The sequence below is a fragment of the Camelus bactrianus genome, chromosome 21, assembly GCF_048773025.1.
Source record: "Camelus bactrianus isolate YW-2024 breed Bactrian camel chromosome 21, ASM4877302v1, whole genome shotgun sequence".
Lineage (NCBI taxonomy): Eukaryota > Metazoa > Chordata > Mammalia > Artiodactyla > Camelidae > Camelus > Camelus bactrianus.
The window spans coordinates 3,623,326-3,648,668 of record NC_133559.1 but is presented as its reverse complement, the minus strand read 5'-3'; the positions used below and the strand labels follow the sequence as shown (position 1 = coordinate 3,648,668).

The 25,343-nt window shown below is 46.0% G+C and overlaps 1 protein-coding gene and 1 non-coding gene across 2 annotated transcripts in view; both read right to left on the bottom strand.

Moving 5' to 3' along the window:
- LOC141574344 (uncharacterized) overlaps positions 1-25,343 on the bottom strand; it is a 64,042-nt gene that overhangs the window by 38,368 nt on the left and 331 nt on the right. The window lies entirely within an intron of this gene.
- Positions 8,699-8,771, bottom strand: TRNAC-ACA (transfer RNA cysteine (anticodon ACA)). The gene has a single exon. It is a non-coding gene; the product is annotated as a tRNA-Cys (tRNA).

Here is a 25,343-nt window from a genome sequence, read left to right as displayed (position 1 = left end):
TCTTCCACGGTGATTTCCCCTAGTTTCAAGTGCCACTTGCAAACAGGTGGTTCTCAAACCAGTGTCTCTAGCCCAGACATCCTGTTGAACACAATAGTCGATGTACAGAAAGTCCGTAATGAACATTTATCTGTTGACACTAACTGAGCGCTAGCCAGGAGTTTTCCAACCACAAGCTCCAGTAGGACATCAGAATGTCGCACAGAGTCTTCAGATTCAGTGTAAACAGAACCAATCTTCTCCTGTGGCTGATCCTCCTTTTTTAACCCCTATTCTGTTTTTCATTCAGAAAATGGCACCTTTAACACCCAGGTGCCTAGACCGGAGGCCAGACTCTGCTGTCTCACAACCACGTGGTCTTTCAAAGTCTACCTCCAAAAGGTTTCAAACACACCCCTTCCTCCTCATTCTCACTGCCAGCGACTCTGCCCACCCCTCTCCTGTTTCACTGTGACAGCGCTGTTTAATATCTGACTCTGGTCCTGCCCTCTTCCCAAGTTCTGTCAGAATGATCTCACAGGGTGAAGTGGGACAGATCCTTCCTCTCCTGGCCCCTTGCTCATTTCCTTCTACTCTCGCCAAAAAAGAATCCTTTTCAAGAAAATAACTATTTACTAAGAAGGCTTGGTTCTTGAATGGCTCTATGCCCTTGCACGTTCTGTTCCCTCTTACTGGGTGTCCTTCTCCCACTGCGTCTCCCCCCCTTTGCTCCCCAGAGCCCTCCCCCAGCTGTGAAGCTCGGTCTAAGCGTCCCCTCCTTCCCCTGCCTCCCCCGGCTCTTTGGTGCCCACCTTCCCTCCTCCAGGTTCCTGTGTATAATTTTTGCAGCCTTATGTTGGACTGTTTCTTCATCCTTACACAACACAGTATGTTCCCTGAAGGGAAGGCATTTATCTTGCGATTCCTAGGGGTCCCTAGCACCTGGGACAGAGGTAGGTCCTCAGGGAATGACTGCATAAATGAATGAATGAATGAGAATGATGGGAGAAACAGGCCCGACGTGCAAACAAGCCGTGGGGAGAGGTAAGCATGGATACAACGACACACACGTAAGGAAAGCCCCCTTCTCTTGCAAAACCTCTGCTCTGGCCCTGGATAGAAGATGTCCTCCAGTCTGACTATTTCACTACCTATGTCTTTTAGGAAGACCCGTGGGAAAGAAGGAAGCAGGTAAGAGAAGTTGCTAAGAGTCCTCTTGAAGTTGCCCTATTGTTTCATCTGAGCCCTTCCTCTAGTTGAAAAAAAAGTGAAAGGTTCCCCTCAGATAGGTGTATAGAAATCACAAAGTACTAATTTTTGTTCTGTTTGGATCCAAGTGAAATAACAAAGAAACTGGTTGATTTTTGCCTTTTTTTCCTGGCAACCTGTCTGGTTCAGCATTGCCCAGGTATGACATTTACTGAGAGAAGGGATTTAAGCATTCAGTGAGATGTTGGACCAAATGGAATTTTGTGATTCCACAAAGTCCAGGTTTCTAGGTTGTATCAGAGAACAAGGTATCTGTTACCAAGAATTTGCTCTGTTGGGCTTTAAAGCCTCGACAGGCTGTGCAACATACCTTTTACGAGATAATTTGACCACAGTTTTGCCCTAAAGCACTTACATCCTCAAACAGATCCTCACTGGGAGAAGTAACAGAACTAGAACCTTCTTGCGATGGGCTTGGATGTCTAAAACGATAAGACACTGGCTACAGAGGTCAGGGGGACTGTTCACACACCTAAAGCTTGATATACAAGGCCTTCCAAAAGGGGACCACCAGCTCTGTGGAGGAGAGTGGGTGCGCTCTGCTAGTGTCTGTGTGCAGGCGAGTTACAGAGCAGTATGCATGCAGTTTGAAAGTGTGATTATTAGAGCTGAGATGAAACAGAAAATTTGAAATAGATAGCCAGCAGCCGAGCAGTCAGACCTGCTGGGTCACCAGATAAGGGGCCCTCTGCATTAGAAGGAAGGAGACATTGGTTTCTGTGATTGGGGCGGGGGTGGGGGTCCCAGGACAAGGACGGATTTAGGCTTCGTTATGCAGGAACACTACTTGCTTTCACTTCTTATAGTCTCATTATTTCCTCACATGTTTTCCTTCAACAAAGTTAGGCATTATTCCCCCAGGGGTGTCAGTTACAAGCCAAGTTTGATGCTTTAAAAAGTATATCAATTTTTGTACCACTAATTGTTGAACATAGCTGGTTTTTAAAATAAAATATTTTTTCCTTGCATTTACTGGACTCAAAAATAAATGAAGGGGTTTCATTTTGTTTTCTAGATTTCCCTTAGGCATATACCTAGTGTGTGTGAGATGTCCACTCAGTTAGAATATTTTGGAAATGAGTTATCTATGATGGTGAAACGCAGGTCAGAGGAGAATTCTCTTCCTCAACTTCCTGATGATCCTGCTGTTATCAGGGTCTCATGTTAAGGAGAGTTCTAAAATCCTGGTTTCCTGGCTTCTGTGCAGTCCGTGAATTCACTCTTACAAGAAATCATCATCAAAGCCAAGGGCTTGTAAGAGCCGCCTGTTGGAGATGCGTGTGTTTGCGCCTGTGTGGAGAGAGGATTGGGAAGGGGGTGCTTTTCGTAGAAAACAAGAGAGGAAGAAAAGGATACAGCATTACTTCATGAAGTCAAATACGACTGCAGAGACAATGTGAGCATCGGAGCGCGACTCCCTCCCCATGTTGGGAAAGGTTCTCGTCCCTCTCTGAACCACTCAGACTCTATTTCCCACAAGGCCCAATTCAACTTTTTCCCTAGCTTCCATACACGATCAGCGAATAAAACATGCCTGATGCAATAACGTCACACACCCAGAATCCTTCTATGATCAGCTTCCACTTAGCATCCCTGCTGCGCCTTCCCTCCCCAGTGGGGTATCGGACACAGAAGGAAACCCTCATGTTGGGCCTAAACCTATAAAGAAAAAAGACAATGACGCTCTAACCTCTCGTTCACAGCCCTCCTCCAAGGTCCTGCACCGAAGTCATTGTGAATATCCTTTTCTTCAGGAGGGTCCTCCAAACTGAATACGCTTCAGGCTCCCCCAAACCTGGACCCGCCTCTGCCTGCAGGTATATTTTGTTCTCAGGTACCCAGCTAACCCCTTTCCCAATAAGGCCCCAAAGGCCATTTCACCTGACGAACGACCCCCACAGGTGCTTAGTCCACACGCTTACACTCCACACACACAGCACGGATTTTCTGGCACACTTCCTACTTCAAATGTACCCTGTTGTCTCTAGAAACGCTTTTATACCAACTAGATCCTTTGTCTTGATAAGTTTGCAAAGTACGCTCTTCTCTCACACCTTTACAGTTAAATTGTTCCTACCCTGGACCCAGACTTGTAGGCTGTCAGTGAAGGTTAATCAAAGAGATGAGAACACATCAGGAATGAACACAACGTCGTAAAGCAACTACACTTCAGTTTTTAAAAAGGGATAAGAGTTTAAAAAAACAAAAAGCAAAAAACAAAACCTCGGGGATTGCAAGTGTTTTATGCCGTGATCTAGGGAAGGGCCGGCAGCTGGTAAGAGGGTCGGGGTGGACGCGGGCAGAGCCAGAGGGAAGGGCGTTCACCTTCTCCTGGGCACCTACTGCACACCACAGGCTGTTTAGCACTTTAATCCACATTGCATATAACCCTGGGGAACCACAATCCCCACTCTACATTCCCGAGCAGTTTGCTTAAAGATCCAATATTTCATGATTTAAATGTGTGTAAAGAGGAAGTGAGGCCAATCTCAGGGAATTTAAACTGATCTGGGGAATTTATTCAAATTCTCAATCACCAAATACGAATACTCTGTTCTCAAGGCAGCCGGCCTTCTAGGGCCCTGGGCACTTAGCGAAGGCAGCTGTGGACCGGAGAGCGGCCCAGCTTCCAGCGTGCCTCCGCTGGGACGGAGCGAGAGCCCGCAGGCAGCACTGGCCAGGCGGGAGAAGGATGCTGAGGGACACCACCAAGCGGCGGGTGAATTCCGTCTTGGGCGTATTTCCTTCTGAGACGCATGGTATTAGCAGCCCTGCAAGAGGAACACAAGCCTACTCTTTACTCAGGTGGCCACAGGGACACTGTGAGCAGAGCAGTGGCACCCCACGGAAGGGCTGCAGAGCTCGAGCAAGGGACTGATTGTACTTCCTCGGGCTTCAATTTTCCATTGCGTAACATTAGGAAGTTGGAGGAGATGGTGGCTAACATTCTTTTGATTCTTGATATTCTGTCATTATAGCTGTTGGGTCTGTACAGGTACGTTGGGTCTCAATTTCCTCATCTGGAGAACAACTAGCTTGGTTTTATCAAGGCTATCGCGCCATGAGAAAGGATGGGGAAATGGAAATCAAGAAAATCAACAACAGTGCTGTCCAACAGAACTTCTGCAAAGATGGACACGTCCTCTCTGCACTGCAAGATTTGGTGGCCCTTCGCTACACGTGGCTGTTGAGTTCTTGAAATGAGGCTAGTGTGTGACTGAAGAACTGAATTCAGTTTTATTAAATTAAATGTAAATGGCCACATGTGGATACTGGCTACCATATTAGGTAGGGAAGGGGTCAACTTTATTTAAGCCAGAACCTTAAGTATAAAGATAAAAGAAAAACATACAAATTCTATTTACAAACCAGAAATAGACTCGTGGACATAGGAAACACACTATGGTTACTGGGGGGGGGGAAGTGGGGGTGAGATAGATTAGGAGTTTGGGATTAATAGACACACATTACTATGTATAAAATAGATAACCAACAAGGACCTGCTGTATAGCACAGGGAACTATGTTCACTTTCTTGTAATGAGCTGTAATGGAAAAGAATCTGCAAAAAGACATATGTATATATGTATGTATGTGTATAACTGAATCGCTTTGCTGTATGCATGAAACTAACATTGTAAATCAACTACACTTCAGTAAAAACTAAGAATAAAAAAGTATAAAGATAAAAAAAGAATGAGGGAGTGGTTTGAGAACTGTTTCAATAGAATAAAGGAAGGCACGGGTTTAATTTAGGCAACTTACAAACAGAGCACGATGACTGTCTTAGACCTTCTACAAAGAAGGACGGACTCTCATTCCGGAAGGACAGCAACACTGGCACCTTACAATTGCACATGACTTCATGCTCTTTCTCCAAAGCTCTTTCATGGCCATAATCTGCTCCTCACAACCACCCCATGATGCAGAAGACAAGTGATATCTCACTTTGCAGATGAGGAACTGGAGATCCGCCTGCTTGCCCACAGTCACAGACTGCAAACAATGATGACGTGGTAACTTACGTCGATCACTTCAGACTTCATTTCTCCGGTTCCCTGTACGGACAGTACAACCTCCAATCCTTCCTCTTGCCTAACTCCTTGTGGAATTGCTCACAAATTATATACAGTCCTCCTAGGTCTGACAGCAGACAGACAGGGAAAAGCAGGGGACCCAATGCTCCACCAACTAGACCATCAGACACTGAAAGAATCAAGAGTTAGTTGTGTCTCTCATGAGAAAATGAAAGGCAGGAACAGCTAAGTCCCACTGTGCGCCAGGTGTTTTGTGGACTGCACTTGGCAGAACACATTCTGTGAGAACTGCTTTCTCAGCAGCGTTTCATTGTCACGACAGAGACACTGGTGAGAGACCCCACGCCTACTGAGTGGCACAGCCGGGACTCTGTTCTACTCCTCCTGGCTGTTCCCAAAGAGCGCATTCACGTCAGAGGAAGAGGAGGGTTCCCACCTCCTCCCCACCCGCCCACAAAGTCCAGGTCCACGCGCCTCACCACAGAGCAGGCTGCCAAGTGGTTAAGCGTGCAGGTTTCAGGATCTCTCAGACTGAATTTGAACTTCAGACCGAACGTTGTTCAAGGGATTTAATGTTTTGGAGTCGCAGTTTCCTCAACTGCAAAACTGGGGAATCTTTTTACCTACTTTATACGGTTTGGAGGTGGATTAAATGAGATAATGTGTGAAACACTGAGGACAGTACCTGCACAAGTGCCTAGTGAAGGCAAGTTATTAATATTTTGCACTATTATGAAGGTGCTGCAGACTCTGTGGGTAATTCTAAAACAGGAATTCCAAAACTATTTCAAAGTAGCATTTTTGCTCAAGTCTACCAAGTAGACAATCTCTGGAGGACGAAAGACACTTGTACACTGTAGGTTACGTTGGAGATCCGTTAGTATCCGTGATGGAGGCAGAAACATTAAAGCGAGGCCTTTGCTCAAAAAGACCCAGGAGCTGTAAGGCAGACGTCAAACCTGGCCCTCTCTCAGCTCCAGTCCCACATCTCTAAGTGTTTGTCGCCCACCTCTACCTGAATGTGACACCTGCATAAAAAGCCAACATTCTCCAAAGAGAATCCATTCACCCATTCATTCATGCATTCATTCATAAACTCCTGTGTGCTGGGCTTGGTTCCAATAATTGGAACACCGTTATGAACTAGACACAGTCTTGGAGCTTACTTTTGTTAGAGGGACACGGATACAAAGTAAGCAAATAAATAAGATCATTTCAGACGATGGTTAAGTGCCATGAAGAATAGAAAGCAGGACGAGGGGCTAAAGAGCAGCTGCAGGCGAAGGGCGCGGTAGCTGATTGGTTAGGGAAGGCCTCTCTGAGGAGACGACATTGAAGATGAGACCTGACTGACAAGAAGAGCCAGATATTTAGGGGCAGAGTGTTCTGGGCAGAAGGTACAGCAGATCCAAGGGCCCTGAGGCAGGAATAAAGTTGGGGCGTTCGAGGGACTGAACGAAGGCCAGTATGGCTCAAGCTGAGACCCTGGAGAGTGCTAAGAGATGAGGTTAGAGTGAATCAGGGGTCAGGTCGTGGAGAGCTTATGCTAGGCCATGGTGAGGAGTCTGGATTTTATTCTAAATGTAGTGGAAGGCCATTTGGATATTACTAAGCAGTGGCACAATGGGATCTGATTTGTCTTTTAAAAGGATTACTCTTAATCCTGCCATCCCCTTGCCCAAACACAGAAATATAAGTACACAGGTGGATGCACCCAGTTTCTCTTAAGAGCATCATTTTGCCAGTTACCTGTCCTGGGTGAATCTCTCCCCACCCCCGTTTAATCTGTTGCCAAATCCTATCAAGTCAGCCCCTCCTTTGCATTGCCACCGCCGTCCCCCTAACTCAAGTCCTCACCACTTCTCACCAGAAGTGTTCGAGTGGCTCTCGAACTGCTCTTCCAGCCCTCGTCTGATCCTTCCACCCCGCATACCACTGATAAATCTTCCAAAAGTAAAGGTCTGCTTAGGTCACTCTTCTGCTCAGGAACTTTCACTGGCTCCCCATTGCCCAAGAAATTAATTGTAATTCTCTCAGTTTTTTGGGTCCCCCACCAGGTGTCCCGAGCTGCTCTTCTCCCCATACTTCCTACATTCTTCCTATGCTTTGGCCAAACTGGTTTATTTGCTCTTCTCAGCACACGCCTTGCTTTCAGTTATGCTGTTTCCTGGGTCTGAATTGATGCGTCCTCCAATTACATCTGTGAGATGCCTTATCCTGTTCAATCCCTGGAGTCAAATGATACCATCCACATGATGCTTTCTTTGCTCTCTTTGACTAGATGTGAACCTCCCACAGGATTTGGTCCGAATCTTTTTAAAGCAGTTATTTAATGGTTCTTTGTATTATCGTTATCCGTGTACACGTCTTACTCCTCTACTAAATTATGAGCTCCTTGAGGACGGTGACTGAACCTTATTCATTTTTCATGCTTGTTCGTCAGCAGCAGAGAACACAGTGTCCAGGAGGTGCTCGATAAATATTTGTTGAATGAATGAATGAATGAATGAATGAATGAATGAACAAGTGAACAAGTAGACAATTCGATAGAAAATTCATCTTTAGGCGGCATTGCTCAGTAAGATGATTTTAGAAAATTATGAATAATCATAAGAGGGAATAAGAAGGACCAAGCCCTTTAATCTCCACCATGGCATTAAGGGCTCCCGGGAAACACAGATAAGCATGGAAATAGGTTTCCATTGTTTCACATGGAGAGGCTGTGAGAGAAGGCCACTCGGGAACTGCTGGAACCTGCGCACTGTGTTGGCGGTGCCCTAGGACGCGGCTTCCGTGTCTGTGGCTCCCACTACCCACAGTCCTTCAATTCCCAAGGCAGGTCTACGGGAAATAATGTTGGACCATTTCCCTTAGCAATTAATTTTGAGTGGAGCAGTTCCTTTTTAGAAAAAAAAGATAAAAGTTTCAGTGAATTCCCTAATTCTTCGTTGTACTATGTTGGCATTCCACAAAGACTGAATTAGCGTGCTGGGGTTTGCCTCAGTCAGTCGTGTTGGTGAGTTCATTTATCTTCTGTGACTTTGCTTTGGAAGAAGGGTGCTGAATGAACTTCCTCGTGGAGCAAAGGCTTCTATTTCGGTAGGAAATGGATACAACTGTGGCTTAGTAAGCCACAAGGCAAACTTCCCTCCTTCACCGTCTTTGCTTCGTGCCCTGACCTTGACTCTGTGAAGGAGGATAACGAGATGCCGCCGTTGCTGTCTGAATTATGCATATTGTTAGTACATTGTTCAGTTGCAAACCTTCTGTAATTAATTATGTCTGAGACCCATGAAGCCCCCGTGAACTCATGGTGCCTTGTTTGTATTACTTCTTATTTATTTTTATTTTATTTATTTTATTTTAAATAAAATTTTGTTTGGGGGGAGGTAATTGGGTTTATTTATTTTTTGATGGAGGCACTGGGGATTGAACCCAGGACTTCGTGCATTGTAGGCATGCACTCTACCACTGAGCTATACCCTCCCCTCTTGTTACTACATAATATTTAAAAAGACTCCTCCTGGAAGATTAAGGAATCCTCCAAAGCTCAGTCCCGCAGTGAAAGAGAAATGTGGCAGTCAGCGCCCCCTCAGAGTACGGCTCGCCGCGCCCCAGACCACAGCCCCTTAGGAGTCCCATCGGGGCCAACACACCTTCCTGCCTACCACCCAGCTGGAAGCCAGTCACGGTTTGAGTAGTGGAGGGTATTTTATATATTTTTTTAATTTACATTTTTATATTTACATATATTTTATATTTATAACATTTGTTTACATTACAATTGTAACTTATTTTGAGTATGAAGTCCTCATAGCTTGTGCTGAGGAAGGGAGAGAAAGGCTAACTCTGGTTTCTAGAGAGAGAGTGTGTGTGCGTGTGTGTGTGTGTGACTTTGCTACCAAGAGTTTAGGTAACTAGCTTTTGCCAGCTTCTTTAAATTTCTGTTTTCTCTGGGCCTAGGTCCTGGCCTTCAGGATCAACTGCTGTTGCATTGCCCAGAGGATCCAGGAAAGAGAGGTCAACAGGAAGGAAAGGGCGGGAGTCCTACCCTTGGAGAGGACTGAGGATCCACTCTCTGGCCAGAGACGCTCTCTTGTCTCTCCTCCGGGGGAAGGAGGAAGACAGGGCATTTCTACAGTGACATTTGGCTCCTTGAGGTCAGAAGTGCTCTCCTGTAGTTCAGGAAAATGAGATAAAATACATTTTCTGGATTTCAGCAAAGTAATTTGCAGTGGGTGGAGCCACGGCAGAGAAGGGATGTGAAAACATGGGTGCAAATCCTGGTTCTGCTTCTAATAAACAGGTAATCCTGGGCAGCTGCTGTCTCAGGCTCAGTCTGCCTAACTATAAACCAGGAACAATAGTGTCTGCTACACGGAGGTTTTGCCCAGGTTAAACGGGAGGGCATATGGAAAGCCCCTGGTACGGTCGTAGACAAGACAGAGGAATGCAGGGCGTGACAGAAGAGTTCGGTGGGCTGAGAACTGAACAACTAAAAGATTTCCTATGACCTCCCAAAGGGCTCTGTCTTTGGCCCTGTCCTGCTCAAACTGTAGAGCAATGATTTTGTTAGAGCTATAGAAAACCACTTTTTAAAAAAATCTCACTTGTGGATGTTACAAAATTGAGAGAGGTAAGTGTCAAACGCCAAAAAAAAAAAAAAAAAAAAAAAATCCAACAAAAGAAAACAAAAACCCAAAGTGAAAAAACTTCAGAATTTCAACTCTAACAAGGTGAATTTTGAAGTCCAGTTTGCCTACATAGCGGGTGTTTTAAAAAAAAAAAAAAGAGGAGGAGGAGGGGAGGGAGAGGAGGGGGAGGAGGGGGAGGAGGGGGAGGGGAGGAGAAGGAGGAGAAGAAGAAGAAGAGAAGAAGGAGAAGAAGAAGAAGGAGGAGGAGGAGGAGGAGAAGGGGAAGAGGAGAAGGGGAAGGGGAAGAGGAAAGAAGAAGAGTAGGAGAAAAGAGGAGGCGAGAAGGAGAGGAGAGGAAAGAAGGAGAAGGAGTCTACCCTCTGTGATGCGGTGCTGGAGGTATCAGATGTACCCACAGGTTGTACCAAGAGAAGTGTGGTACCTGAAACAAGGGAGGTGACGGTTCTCTACACCACATGGAACAAAATGATCAATTCTGAATACTCCTCTTTAAAAGACACATCAGTATAGTGGCCAGACAAAGAGGTTTCCATACCATGTCCTATAAGGAACTCAGAATGTTCAACTCAGAGAAGAGAGTCTTGGAAGGACCCACCTAGTTGTTTTCAAGTGTGGGAAGGGCCACAAGGTGCGCAGCGAGGCCAGCTCTACACGTCTCCACACACAGAACCAGGACCAGTGACGAAGAAAAGCTCACAAAAGGTGCACCACGCTGCCCAAGGGGCCCTGCTGCTGCTTCTCAGGGGCCCCAGGGCTCCTGGGGGGGCGGGTGTGGTGGTGCTGGTGTTGTCGGAGTTCAAGCACCAGACAGAGATGGGAACAGAGGAACTCAGGCTGTCCCTCTACTCTTAGAAATCCATGCTCTCGTTGACGTCACTGTCGTTCACAGTTTTCCCCCCTTTGGAAATGTTTTTGGGCGGTAAGTCCAAAGGTAAGTGCTTTTAATAGGATGCAATGTTTGTATTATGTATTTTCTAACCGCTCTGAGTCCTGGGCCAACACTGATTTCAATCAGCAGCAATCATGAAAAGAGCTTTTACTATGGAAAGAGCACGGGATTTGGAGATGGACTAATTTGGGTCAAACTCCAGCTCTGACACTCACCTGCTATTCGACTTCAGGCACATTGTTTGACTTCTCTGAGCCTCACTTTCTCCATCCAACAATGCGACTACTTAATTTAAGGGTTTGGGGGAGGATTAAGTGAGACACCATAGCTCAGTGATTCTAAGATGCATATTTTTCACATTTTAATAGCTCTGAAATAAAGATGTATTTTCACACTGACGGTGTGCCGTGGTTAACTGGGAGTGGTTTGTTTTTTTTTCTTTCATAGCAGCACATAAAGTGAGATGGCTGTTACAAAAATCAATTGCAACTTATATGCAAAGGAGAATGCTAACATATACTGAACACAGCATAATGACTGGTACACAGTGAGTGCCCAATACAGTGTTAATTCCATTCTTTTCCAGACAACTGTTTCATAACCTCTTGAGGAACAGGAAGGTCCTCAAGAATTAATTATTGAAAGTGGCCCACAGACTCTTAATATGGAAAATTAATGAGAAGGTTCACACCAGATCTTATCCTATCGAGGTTATTTCTATTCTGTGCGTGCACACACACACACACACACACACACAATATATAAAATTCCTTCTCGTTCCATTTCCTTGTCATATAAACTTTCTGTAATTTTCCAACTGTGCTTGCTCAGTTTATTTTGGTTCAATCATTTATTGAGCACAAAGCTAAATGTTTTTACCAGCTTTATCTTAGGAAAGAAGACATCCCTGCCATTACCAACCATCTACCCCCACTTCCCAAGCCAATCACCGACCACAGAATGTCTCTGTCAAGTTTAATATCCCTCAGACCTGACTTCTTTCCTCTTCTGGTGCTCAACTCCAGATGCCTTACTTTGTCAAAAGACGCATATCATAAATGAAATGCTGCAAGGACGTATCAGTCAGGGAGAATTTTTCCTCACCCGGCTGGTCCTGAACGTAATCATCAGAGAGGTTTTTGTAGTCAAACACTGTGGTTGTAAGTGTGGATTTTTCCTCACAGAAGAACCCTACCTGGTCCTTCGTAAGATGCTATCACGTGTACTAGCTTGCTGTTTTTGTGTTAGTGAGTTACCCCGGTGAATTACCTACTACACAAAATTCACTTCTTTATGTTTAACTGCTTAATGGTGTCTCTTATCTCATCTTAAGGCGATGTGAGGAGTTCGTTTGCTGTCTGTTGCTCTCTGATCCAGCTTCTGGGCAGTGGACTGTTGCTGAGGACCCTCACCAGGAGACATGCAGTGGCAAAGCTGAGCTTTGTCTTTGGTGGTACAGTCAGTTAGCTGGTTAGTCAGCGTTTCTCGAGGGCCCACTGTATACCCATCACTGTGCTGGGTTCCGGAATACAAGCTAGACCTTCAAGGTATTTATCTTCTAGACCAGACACAGAGCAGGAGCCGTACTGAGCAGGAGCTCTTAAGTGGCTGGCACTGAACCGACTGACCTGCGGCCTGCATTTCCTCTGCACATGTAAAGACACGGGGCCCATGACGTGCTGAGTGACTGCAGTCCCGGGAGGCCGCTCCAGGGCGCCTGCACCCTGCGACTCCCGACCCCGGAGCTGTCTGCCCACCACAAGCCAGTGTGTTGCTTCCCAAAGCTGCTCATGCTAGTTCTTCCTATTGTTGTAATTACACAAGTGAATTAAAGTTACTTAAAGTAATGAAATACGAGTGCAAAAGAGACAAGTTGTTTCTATACGATCTCAGCTGAACGTGTGGGAAAGGCATGTTAAAAGGGAGATACTAAAAAATATAGTGGCAACTTAGGTGTGGGAGAGCCAACGGTAAAACATCATTAAATCTGGGGGAAAAAATCTGATTGCCTCACAAAATGTCTTTAAGATCTCGCTCCACTTTAAAGAAACCGAGAGGAGATGATTGCGAACGCCTCGGAGGGGCGGCTTGCGCCAGGAACAGGGCGGCAGAGCGCTAACGCGAGGCCCTACACTCAAAGGGCGAGACCCCGGCCCCACAGCAACAACTCGAGGAATGTTTTAAGTTGAAATAACGGCTTAAAGAATGATTCTATCATTGTGTATGATTCTTGCTTTAACTCACTTGTTCAGCTAAATCAACTATTAACCGAACAGGGTATAAGGGTCTACCGCTGTTAACACGGCAGTATGCTAAGAGCTGCAGTTCCGGGCGCGAAGGCAGGCGGGGTGACTTCGCTCAGGGCAGGCGGGGGCCCTGGCCGGGCTCTGGCGGAGGTGGGGGCCGAGGGACAGAACTCCGGGGAAGAGCTCGGTACTGTCGTGTGAGTCAGTTGTCCAGACTTTTAAAATCAACCCAGAGGCAGGACAGTGTTGGCTTCACTCTTTATTCCGCCACCACTGTGTGTCCCCAGCACGCTGTCCAGCCTCAGCGTCTGCAGCCGGGAGGGGAGGAGGTTGCAGCACACGCCTCAGAGGGCCACGGAGGGAACTGCAGGGACGACCTTTAGACAGTCCTGCGTTAGTGAAAGCATATGCCAAATCACTGCAAGGCCTTCTGGGAGCTAGAGAGGAGGTGTGCTGCAGATGGTGCTGGGATGAAGGAAATGTCGCTTTACGGCTCCTAAAGTCTCCTGCCATGAGCAGAAGCAGCAGAAGCTTCAAGACAAGGGACGGAGCGGTGTAAGGCCCCGGCGCTGGGGGCCACGTCTGCTCTCGAGATGGGCAGGTCAAGGGGGGCAGCGGGCACCCGACAGCCAGCTCTCAAACTCACACATCACAGCTCACCAGCCACTTCCCATGAGCTCACTTAGTTCTCCCAACAAGCCGCTAATTCTACAGATCCCTCATTTCACAGACGAGGGGACTGAGTCTCTAGAAGCTAAGCTTATCACTCAAGGTTGTGCAGATAAACAGAGATGATAAACTAGAACCTTGGTCACCTTATTCCAAATCCTGTCTTCCCAGCACCCCAAACTGCTTTTCTCGTGGGCTGTTTGGTTCACAAACCCTGGGCCGCTGTGTTCTGTATTTGTTGGTCTGTTAAAACTTTTCACAGGACAGGCTGCTGCAACTAACAGCTAAAATGAGGGTTGGAGATTATCGGGGATGTCAATTATCCTGCCCATCGCTGACCTCCATTACCAGGGGTAATCAGAAGCAAGGTCTAGCAATTTTCTGAAACTTTCATTAATTTTAAATAAATTTATACAATGTCACCCCCCCCCAACCCTTTATCCAAATTAAAATGTCCTTGTCTTTTCAGTTTCTCATTACAGGCAAATCCCTTGTATGTCTTAGAGACAGTGTGTTGTTTTTCTCCAGATCCTTTGTATTTCTGCTTTGTTTTCTTTGAAATGAAAGGACCCAAAGCCGAATTCTGATTTTAAGGTGAAGTCATAATATCAATGTATATCATTAAAATGTTTTATTGTAATTACAGAAATAGTCAATGCCAAATTACATGCAGTATATTATTTTCTGCATTATTCTTTATCCCATTCTGAAAGTTAATACAGCCCATTATATCTCATTCATTCTCCCGACTGCTGCTGCGCGGCGAGCAGATGTCTCCATTGAGCCATCCACAAAGAATCCGAGATCTCTTTCCTGAGCACTTACAAGTAGAGTAATTCAGAGCCTATCAGTGAGCGTGAGCTGTTGCAATTGTTCCTTCCAGTGTACATTAGCTTGCACTTGTCTGCATAAAATTTCAAAGAATCATAGATATTAGAGATGGAAAAGGCCAGTTTGTTTATCAAGACTGCCCACTCCACCAGCGGGTAAAAGAAAAACAAAACAAGCAAAGGAAATAATTCTATCAGTTCATGCTATTTTAATGATGCTTATTAATAATAATTACAATGACTGTTTCTCTTATGTGGTTTCTTAAATCCTAAAGTCAGTTAAGATGATGCTTTTTTTTTTTTTTTGAAAAAGCAACGCTCCTTTTCCAGAAGGGAACTGGGGCTCAGACATCAATGTTAATACCCAAAGCCGATCGAACGAAGCCAAGAATTCAATTCAGATCGGTTCAATAAACATCTCTGAGCACCAAACACTTGTAAGGCAGGGACCCTGTTGGGCATTTTGTGGGACACACAGGTAAATTGAAACTAAAGCCTCTTGTTTATTACCTGTTAAGGGATTTGTGACAGTGAGCACAGAGAGCCACTATGATCATTCCAAGAAAACTGCAAGATAACAGGGACACCATGGAGCTGGAGGGATTTCTCAGGCTCTGGGGATAAAGACTTTGTGGGGAAAGTGACATGAGCCACTTTCCTGAGCCAGGCCTTGAGAAAGGATGAGCATGACGTCCACTGGCAGAGTTTGGGAAAAGGGGACTTGGGCAAAGAACCAAAACAAAACAAAGCGATAGGTGTCTTAGCTGGGTTTCTACCTCACAGCGTACAGACAAGGACAGATATCCTCAGTGCAGGTGGACAAGGTCCTTATGCAGGAGATGTCTGCTTGGCCTCTTTAAACAGGATCAGGATGTGGAAACTCACCTTAATTGACAACCGGAACACACAGACTACCAATCATGAATATACTTATGGAGACAACACAAAATGTTTTGAAATAGGACTGTCTCAAAAAAAAAAAAAAATTCAGAAAGCCTGGTATCGTACGTAAGGGAAACTGGGAATTCCCAACTACAGAGTAAACTCTCCAATCAAAGTGTAGACAGACAAATGGCCCGCCTGCCGGCGCCTTAGTACAAGTCAATGCCACACGATACAGCCGAGAACAGGTACTGGTGTACCACCTGGCCGCCTGAGGGATTTGTAAGGCCCTTGTTGGATGCCTGGACCCCTGCAGATCCCCAGCCTAGGATGCACAGAACAGAGAAGGCCGCTTTCTGATTCCTTCAATAGAATTGTGCATAGGTGCAGACCAGAAAAATGCCGCTCTAGCCCTACGATTAACAAGAGTAGATATTCCTCCACTTTTAGTCAAAGAACCTAATCTTTGAAAATATCATTATTCATCAATATATTACCACAGTACGTAGGTACTTTTGCCACCCTTTATAAAACCACTGGTGTGAAGAAAAAGGGAACTCTAGCAGGCGTCTAGGGACTTCTGTCCTCGCCCCCTGAAAGACTACTGCAAACGCCACCTCGTGCATGAAGCCTTCCCAAGTTCCCTCCACCACCAAACGAATGTCTCGCTCTTGCCTCCATAGCTCTTTGATCCACTGCTTGTATGCTTTATAATTAGTTGTGTGAGCATCTATCTCTCTCCACCAGAATGAAAGCACCTTAAAGGTCGGGGCTGAGCCTTACTCATCTCGCGTTTCCACAACGCCATGCCTATTTTTCATTGCCTGACACAGGATAGACATTCAACACAGGTTTGTTAAATCATTTCACGAGGCCTGAGAGACCTTATTTTGACATAATTTAATTACTAAAAATTTTTTCTCTTTGTACCCTTTCCAAAATTTGCCCTTGTCTGTCTAATCACTCAGATTCAGATGCAGATAAGTGTGTGACTGCCACTGTGCTTCACTCAGTCAGCTTGCGCCTCCGGGGGTGGACTGCAGAACCACTGCCCTCAACAAGACCTGAATCTTGACTCAGTCACATTCACATTCGTCCACTGCGTGACTTTGTAAAGCTCTGGAGTCACACTGACCTAAGTTCAGATAAGTTCACACACAAGCTCTGACTGCCACTTACCAGCCATGTGACTTTGGGCGAGTTAAACTCTCTAGACCTCGGCTTCCTCAACTATGAGATGAAGACATTAATATCACCTATCTTGGTTTAAATATGACAGCACATGAAAGGGTTTAGTTCAGGGCTTTGCACATAGCACATTACCCAACTGAGTATTATTATTGTATCCTCATTCATAAAGTAGAAATAACACCTGACATTTATATAATATTGTACCTAAGCCCCAATAAAAAATAAAGTAGAAATAATACAGTGTAACAATCCTGCAGAACTGCTATAAGGAATAAATAATATAACAAGCGAAGACTATACCCAGCACACTGTCTAGTCAATGTCTCCTTCCTTCCTTCCTATGTTCTAGAATATCTGTTACATTCTAGGTAATGTGCACCAGTTACTTTAAACATGTTGTGCAATCTAATTTAATTCATATAGTAAGCTACTGAAATAATAATCATTATCTCTGTTTTACAGATGAGTAAATTGAGTTTCAGAGAGAATAAATAACCAGCCCGAGGTCACATCACTAGTTCATGATGGATTGTTCCAGAAGCTAAATACAAGAAGGATCAAGTACAGAACAGAGAAACAGAAGGAGAAAATACAAGAAGAAAGTACAGGCAGACCCGCACTAAGAAGCTCAGGATTCCTTTTTACTCTCACCCTGGCCCCCAACTCCAGGATTACGCTTGCTTTTTACACTACCTCTGGGGTCCGTGTCAATATAGTCTCACTTTCGCTATTCACCTACTTTTGCTTTTAATAAATACATGAAATACTGTCATTCACCTAAGAACTAACTCTAATACACTTCCCTCTCCCAATTTCTTTCCTGGTTATAAATTTGCTATTTGTTCCCACAGTCTTCTTATCTCAGTTATACTAACTTTCATCCATGAAACATTTTAATTTTTAATAACCTGGTCATCCTTAATTTCTTAGACTTCCATAATGGGCTTAGATCTGTCAAGTACATTTGTTGCCAGCTACATGGAAGGGAAGATGGTCCTTCCACAGTTCCTACTAAAAGGCAATCCAGTTTTATATCAAGCAACAACCCCAGCCCACCCCACTCCCACCCACCTCCCTTTGCCACAGCGTCCTGGACTAGAGGTGACCCTTGGGCAACTCCAACCGTCGGCTGGGTAGAGTCCCATAAGACAGGACGATGAAAAGATGAGCTGGGTTCATTGGATTCTCTCTTGGGAAACTGAATCAGGGAATTCTGAGAGAATGAAGCGATGAACAGCAAACACCATGAATGAAAGAATATAAGGACAGAAGCCATGAGGAAGAAGCCACAAAGGAAGGGAGGTGGAGATGGTAGAGTTCTGGACATGAGGGTCTTGGCAAGTCAAGGAAGCGACACTTAGGTGTAAGCAAAAGCTACGAGACAGAAACTCCTCTTCAGCTCCTACCTAAATATCAAGACAGGGGGTGGGGGGGATGTTATAGCTCAAGTGGCAGAGTGCATGCTTAGCACACACAAGGTCCTGGGTTCAATCCCCAGTACCTCCTCTAAAAATAAATAAACGTAATTACCTCCTCCCCGCAAAGTAAAAAATAAATTTATAAATAAATAAATATCAAGACAAACTTCACCGACTCATTTATCATCAGTGATTCCTTGACATAAAAAATCAACTCTTAGGTAAGGGAAGCACAAAGGTCCAAGAACGGGAAACAAGACAAACAAGCTTTAAGGGAGAAAGACTGGCCATAAGAAATGGGAGGATTCAGGGGTATAAAAGTACTTTATTATGGATGTGTAATTTATTCTTTGCAAAGGGGGAGAAGAGTGAATACACTAATCCAAGAAATTTCCTTTTTTAATGTGGGATATAAGGTTGAAGAATTTAAGATTTTGATCTGTCATTCTTCTTGTATTTAGTTAATTTATTAATAAGCTATATTTCAATATAAGCTGTCTATTCATTCAACAACATTTATTGATCACCTGCTCTATCTCACCCCGTGCTTGGCATTTTGTGGCGCAAAAACTAAAGACAGTCCCAATCCTTGGGGGGGTGGGGGGGCTCACAGCCCAGAGTGGGAGGCAGATGATTCCAGCATAATAAGGGCCACATAAGCGCACACCCAGCCCAGGAGCGGTGGCGCAGAGACAGGGTGGTTTGGGTCTAAGATGCTTTCCAGGAGAAATGCCCAGGATGTGTCTTGAAGGAGCAGCGGGAGTTGGCTTCGAAAAGACAAGGCAGAAGAATGTTCTAGGCAGAGGTGGCAGGCAGCCTGGGCACTAGCACAGGAGCTAAAACACTGCATTCTTCAGACTGCGGTTGCCTTAAACAGCCCAGGATATCATGGATTTCTGAACAATAAATCACCGATCCAGGCATCGTTTGAGCACGTATGCCTTGACCTGCATTCCAAAAGCTCATTGTCCATAGACTCTCAGAAAAATTTCCTCTTCAAACATATACTTAACTACAGAAGCCCCAAGGATGATAGTCTGTCCAGTATATCTGGTATTAGATAAAGCTACCTCAAGATCCACAAGTTTCTCTTCTGAGTAAATGATGGCTTGGCTTGGCTTCTGTCAACTGCCATTACTGTTAATTTTGAGTTTGTGTATTTATTTTTCAAAAAAAAAGAGACATTATGGTTTTCATGGAAATCACTAAAGCTCTCCAAAGTTTTAGACTGAGGCATTTTGAATCTTTAAGTGAATAGCATAAAAATGCTTTTGATAATGATTCACATCATAAAAAATTAGATTGACAGCAATAATATACAGAATATGCTTTTCTCTTCCATTATAGTTCAGCATTTATCAGTAACCAAACACCTCACATACTTCTACAGAGTATATCCTTACATTCTAAAAAGCTTGCTGGAATACTATTTCACAACATAGTCCTGTTTTCCCATCTTTAAAGTCAATAATGCATTTCTCTTATGTGTCTACTTCTAAGGATTGTTATGAAATTAAGCAAGATAGCCAACATTAGAAACTGTAAGCAACCAGGAAGAAAGGACTAAGTCAAAAGCCATCACATGTGGTTTTCAAAATTCTCTTTCCCAGTTATAATTATATCTTACATGCTATTTTTTTTTCCAGATAGAAATAAGACCAATTCAAAGAGTCAGTGGTTTTCCTAATCGTCAAAGCTGGTCCCCCTTGCTGCCAGCAAGATGATATTTCTAAAACAGGGCAGGAGGACTTACTCTGGGGTTCTAAAAATTGCGTTAAAAGCTACCACGTACAATTTTTAAATTATATCTTTTCAAAGGTTTAACCAATTTCAAATGAATAGTGCTTGGAATTACTCATAGAAAACATGATTAATAAAAACGTCATTCACTCTCGACTCTCTTTGTCCCACTCTTGGCCACATTTCAGAAGCAATTTATTACTCACATCCTAAAGGTATTACACACACACACACACACACACACACAATTTACTTATCATCATATCAGCAAAGCTTCAGCAACATCCTCCAGGAGTTCCATACCACAAAGATGGTCAGTCCTGTCCTCCCCAAAAGCACAGTGTTGAGCACACAGCATGTTTTCTCAGCACTATAATTGCTGAAACTGGTCCCTCGCATCCTCAAAACAATATGTAAGCATAATCCGAAAAGGAATAGCACAATTTCTGTGAAAAAGCAGTGAGAATGGCGAAACTCAGAGATGCACCCAGTGCCTGTCCATTTTAAATTCATACTTATTATACAGGAAGACATGCATTCAAAACAGCCTATTCTCTTGAAAATAAGTCCCCCTGCACATGCGCCTGCGCACTGACTGGCAAATTCCCTTTTTAAAATCCATGAGTTAAAACCCCACTTTTTTCTTTTGTGCTTTTCACTTCAAAATGTCAACATAGTTTTGGATGTATTGGGATGAATCTCATATACCCACAAAACTCACAACATTTCCCCTTTGAACTGGGCTTTGTGTAAGGTGACCTAAAGACCAGGCTCATGGAGGATCCTATGCACAGAATCAGGGAAATACTGAATAACGGAGCTGGGAGGAAACTTAGAGATGATTTAGTCCAATCCTTTCATTCTAAAAGAGGTTCACGGGGTAGAATGGGGTCACAGACGGGCAAAACCAAAACCAGAAGCTGGGGGGTGGGGAGAAGCTATATAGCTCAGTGGCAGAGTGCGCGCTTAGCATGGATGAGGTCCTGGGTTCAATCCCCAGTACCTCCGTTAAAAATACCTAATTACCCATTCCCTTCAAAAAAACCCAGAAACTGGATCAATGTACTTCATAAAAAAGACATGCAATTATTAAATTGGAAATGGAGCTCTCTCTCTTTTGATTAACATTCTGTATCTTCATCTGTAGAACTAAGGCAAATTATGTGAATGCCATGTCAACACAGCACCTCTGGCCTGCACAGCATGCTGCGTGCCTCATCCCTCTGCTTCTCATCTCTTGAAGAGATGTCGCCTAATGCAGAGATTTAGTCAGCTGGCCATCTTGCCCCTTATTTTCTTGAGAGTCCTTGGGTGAGTCACATAAACTTACTCAAATATAACAGACGGCTAACAGTATTACTTAACTCAACAAGATTATTTAATTATAAGAGAGGACTAAGCAGGTGTCATTTGAAAGTGCATTAAAATGTCAAGACTTACAAGAAATGTAGAAAATTTCCATTTTACATCTTATATTTATGTCTCTTGGTGGGGGTAGGGGCACAAAATTCCCCTCAGTAAAGCTACATGCTAAGGCAGTGTTTGTAACCAAGGAGCCATGGGAACGCCCCACACGTTGTGCTGGTTTTCCCTTCCGCAGGACCAGAGGCTCCGGCAGTTTTATTTACACAAGGACCCACACATCGCACCTTTTTAAATGTCATCACAGTCTTCACCTTTATTCCCCGAGTTAAAGATGACCTGGCTCATTGCTGTCTGGCTCCCCAGTTCCGTGAAATCTTTCCTTGTTCTAGTCACTTCTGAACTCCCCACTCGGATTGCTCCTCTCTGGATTACACTTCCAGGGCGACTCAGATTGCCTCCCCCAGAGGCCGCTCCCCAGTGAGCAGCCCACGAGGGAGGGGGAAGCGTCTCGGAAACGATCAAAGACTTGCAAATGAAGTCATCCAGCTCACAGGAGAAGAAGGCGATGGCCACAGGTGCCAAACGCAGACAACTATGGCGCGCTCCGGATGGGGCGACGGCGTGGGGGCTGGCTACTTCACGGCGTAGTGACCACGGTGGGCGCACAGAAGCGACTCTCACGTTGCTCGGCACACAGCTTTACCACACAACCTGTGCGGGTTCCCAGAGTACAGACAGCAAATCTAAGACCTCAGTGTGGGTGGGCGTATCTGCCTGCCTTTTAAACTACTACGTTCATCTTGAAAAAAAAAGGTGAATTGACAATATTGAAGACAGCACTGCTGAGTACCAGAGAAAGACACAGAGCAGAAAGTGGGCTACAAGCATCCACACAGATCGGCCTCCAAGGACACGACAGGCACTTCAACCACACGTTCTCTCCGCACGAGACCACGAGGCGGGGTGGGGGCGGTTCTCCTACCTTTGACCTCATGAAACCAGCAAGGTTTTAACAACCCAATTAAAAGGGAACCTGCTGAAGAGATTTTTAAAATTTTTTCCCTTTATATATATGCGTCCTTGTTGAAAGGGATGGATAAAGCCATTTCATTACACTATTATTGTCCTTGGAATTCCAAGGTGACTGGGATAATGGTGGGGTGTCCTGCTGAGTGCTTAGTACCCACTGGAAGGCCCACGGAATAAGCCCAGTGAGACCAGAGCCTCACGAAGCACGCGGCCCCCCCAAGGCCCACGAGGGCTTCACGGCGCACAGAGGCTACCGCGGACGTGACTTGCCCAGTCACCCAGACGACGACACAACACAGGCTGGCCCAAAGTGAGTGTGAGGTTATTACACAGTGCAAGTGCAAAGGGTTAGCAGACATCATTTGTATCCATGCTGTATTGTGTTGAAGAGGGGGGCGGAGAGAGAGAGGGGGTTCCCTGCTGTCTTTGGAAACACTGGACTCTGTGAGTCGGGGTGCTACCAGTGGAGTGAAGTTGGCCAGGGCGAGACGGACTCAGCCGCAAAGGAAAAAGGACAGTTAGCTTATGTCTGGTTACCAACTTCAGATCAGTGATGAGGACGACTTTATGCCCCATGTTACCGCATCCGCATGCTGTGCGATCACGTTATCAGTACTGTCAGCACCAACTTGCTGCTGTGGCTAATTTAGGGGATTATACCGCCAAGACTTCAAGCTCCCTGAGAGCAAGGGTGCATCTGCCTTTTTCTTGCCCGCCCTCAGGGCTCAGGAAGGTGCCTGGTACATAGCAAGTGCCCCTAAAATATTGCTTGAATAAACAAATGAATGCATGTGTGAATTCATGCAAATTCATGTCGTGACACACGTCTGCCATGCTTGTGCCGGGCCCAGCACACCGCTCGAATCCAGCACAGTGAGCGGAGCTCCGAAAGCGGCGCATCTCAGGCTGGCCCAGTGCTGAGGTGGGCAAGACAAGTGTGGAGGCCAGGCGAGGGTGGCTCACAGTAACAACTGACCCTCAGGGCACTCTGAACCCCAGGGTGTGGTCCAGATGCGGCCGCAGCATCACTGAGTCCCCTCAGATCATGCCGGCCTTTCCCCGCCTTTGTGTACTCATGTAAAATCTGAAGGATAACCTTCCTCTTCCCCGGCAGTCCTGAAATTCTAACCTTTTAGGAAGATATCTGGACCCTGCAATCTTGCCAGAGACAACCCATGGTGAGACCTTCTGCTTACAAAGTAGAAAACAATTAAGTTTTAAAATATGAAGTTCAGTCCTGTTCCAGTGAAACATGATGGGGGAGGCGAGGGGAGGGCTTCTTGCCAGATCCAGGCCAGTTAACACCTTCCCCTCGTCTCCTCCCACACCGAGAAGTCCGGGTCTCCAGGCCCCAGCGGGAAGAGCACAGATGTTCTCACCCAGGGCTGGCGCGTTGCTTCAGCGTCTGGCTGCCACAGGGCGTCGGTCTGATAAACGCTTGCAGTTAATGGAAGGAGGCACGGCCTCCTAGACTTTTACAGATTTTTTTGGACAAGCATCAGAGTCACAGAAAACCTAGAATTAGCTAAGAAAGCGAAATTCCCCCAGAGAATTCAGAGAGAGCTACAGCTGACGGCCTTCCAACAACTGCTGTCCAAGAACAGAAGACAGGAAGCCCCACAACGCAAGAAAACAAGCCGACATTTTTTTTCTTAAAAAAATTTAAGATAAATATGAGGCACTGATATTAGTCCCCGACTTCCATCTCTCAAGATGTCACTTTAAAAAGCACAGGTTTTATCCACAAAACCACCGGTGAGTAAACAGCCTTCACATTCTTAGCCTCACACACACGGTTAAGGTATTTACTCTCTGATAAACAGCAATTGTAAATAAATCTCATTTAATCTCTAAAAGCCACAATAAAAATCTTTAGCCTCCAAGGCAGAGTTTACAGATGTGCCTGCACACCCTGCCAGCACCAGCAAGCACAAGGTCCTGAATAAACTCCTCTGACGGGAGGCACATCTCTCCCAAGCATCTTACACTGACCTTTTTCAAAAAAATATGTACAAGGGAGGAGGGAAGGGGCAACGCCAACCCCTCCCACCCCATTCTCTGTACAAATCGGCCAATAAATCTAAGGAAGAGACACAAGAGAAAAGGACAGAAGCCAACAGGTGGAAAAAGGCTTTTTGTTTCCCTAGAAATGCTCAGACACTTGATCGGTGCTCCCGGGTCTGTCTGTCTCAGGGCGTCTTAATGACGGTTTTATTATGATGATGATGATGATGATGGAGAACAATGATAGCACTTCCACTTTGTGATTTCCCCCGCATTTCTAGCGGCAAGGTTTCTCCACGCGTTTGAGACAAAAAATAAAATGCTGGGCTTCACCGGATCCCAGGGAGGCGGGCAGCAGCCCCAGGCCTCTCTCGGGGTTTTCCCGATGGGGAAGCGGAGGCACGGGGCACCTCACGACGCCTTCGCAGCGTCGGCCACCGGAGAAATCCCCGCGACGGGAAAAGTTTCTGGGTTGCCTGGCGGCGGAGTTCTCTCGCCCGCCCTCCGCGCCTGCCATGCCGCTCTTCCTGGGAGAGTCTGGGCTCGGCGGCGGGGACGGGGACGGCGGCGGGGACGGGGGCAGCTCCCCTCTAGGACGCGGCGCGCCAGGGCGGGGAGTGGGGCGTGCGCGCACACACTCACACACACACACACACACACACACACACACACACACACACACACACACACACACACACACTCACTCACTCATTCACTCACACAGGGCACCCTCGCACACACAAAGCTCCGTGCAGCCTCTGCGGACACTCGGCAGAGCCCGGCTCAGCCTGAGAAGCGCGGCTCGGCGCGCGGGGAGGCCTCCGTGGGCTCCGGGCTGGGGCGGCTGGAACAGGGCTCTGCCCTTCCTCCTCTCCCTGTCTTTCAGGCTTCGCTCCCTCTCCCTCTCCGTTTCCCCCTCGCCCCTCCACGCTCACACCCCCCTCCCATCCCTCTCCATCCACCCCTTCTCCCCCACCAACCCAGAGGCACACACAGATCGTGTTACTGGGGTTCCCTAGAAAGAGGGGCCAGCCGGCCCCGAGCGCCGGGCCGGACTCCAGGGGCCAAGGCAGCGGCTCCGACCGCAGGACCCCAGCGCCCGTGCGGGGCAGCGCAGGAACGAGACCCCCACTCGCAGGCG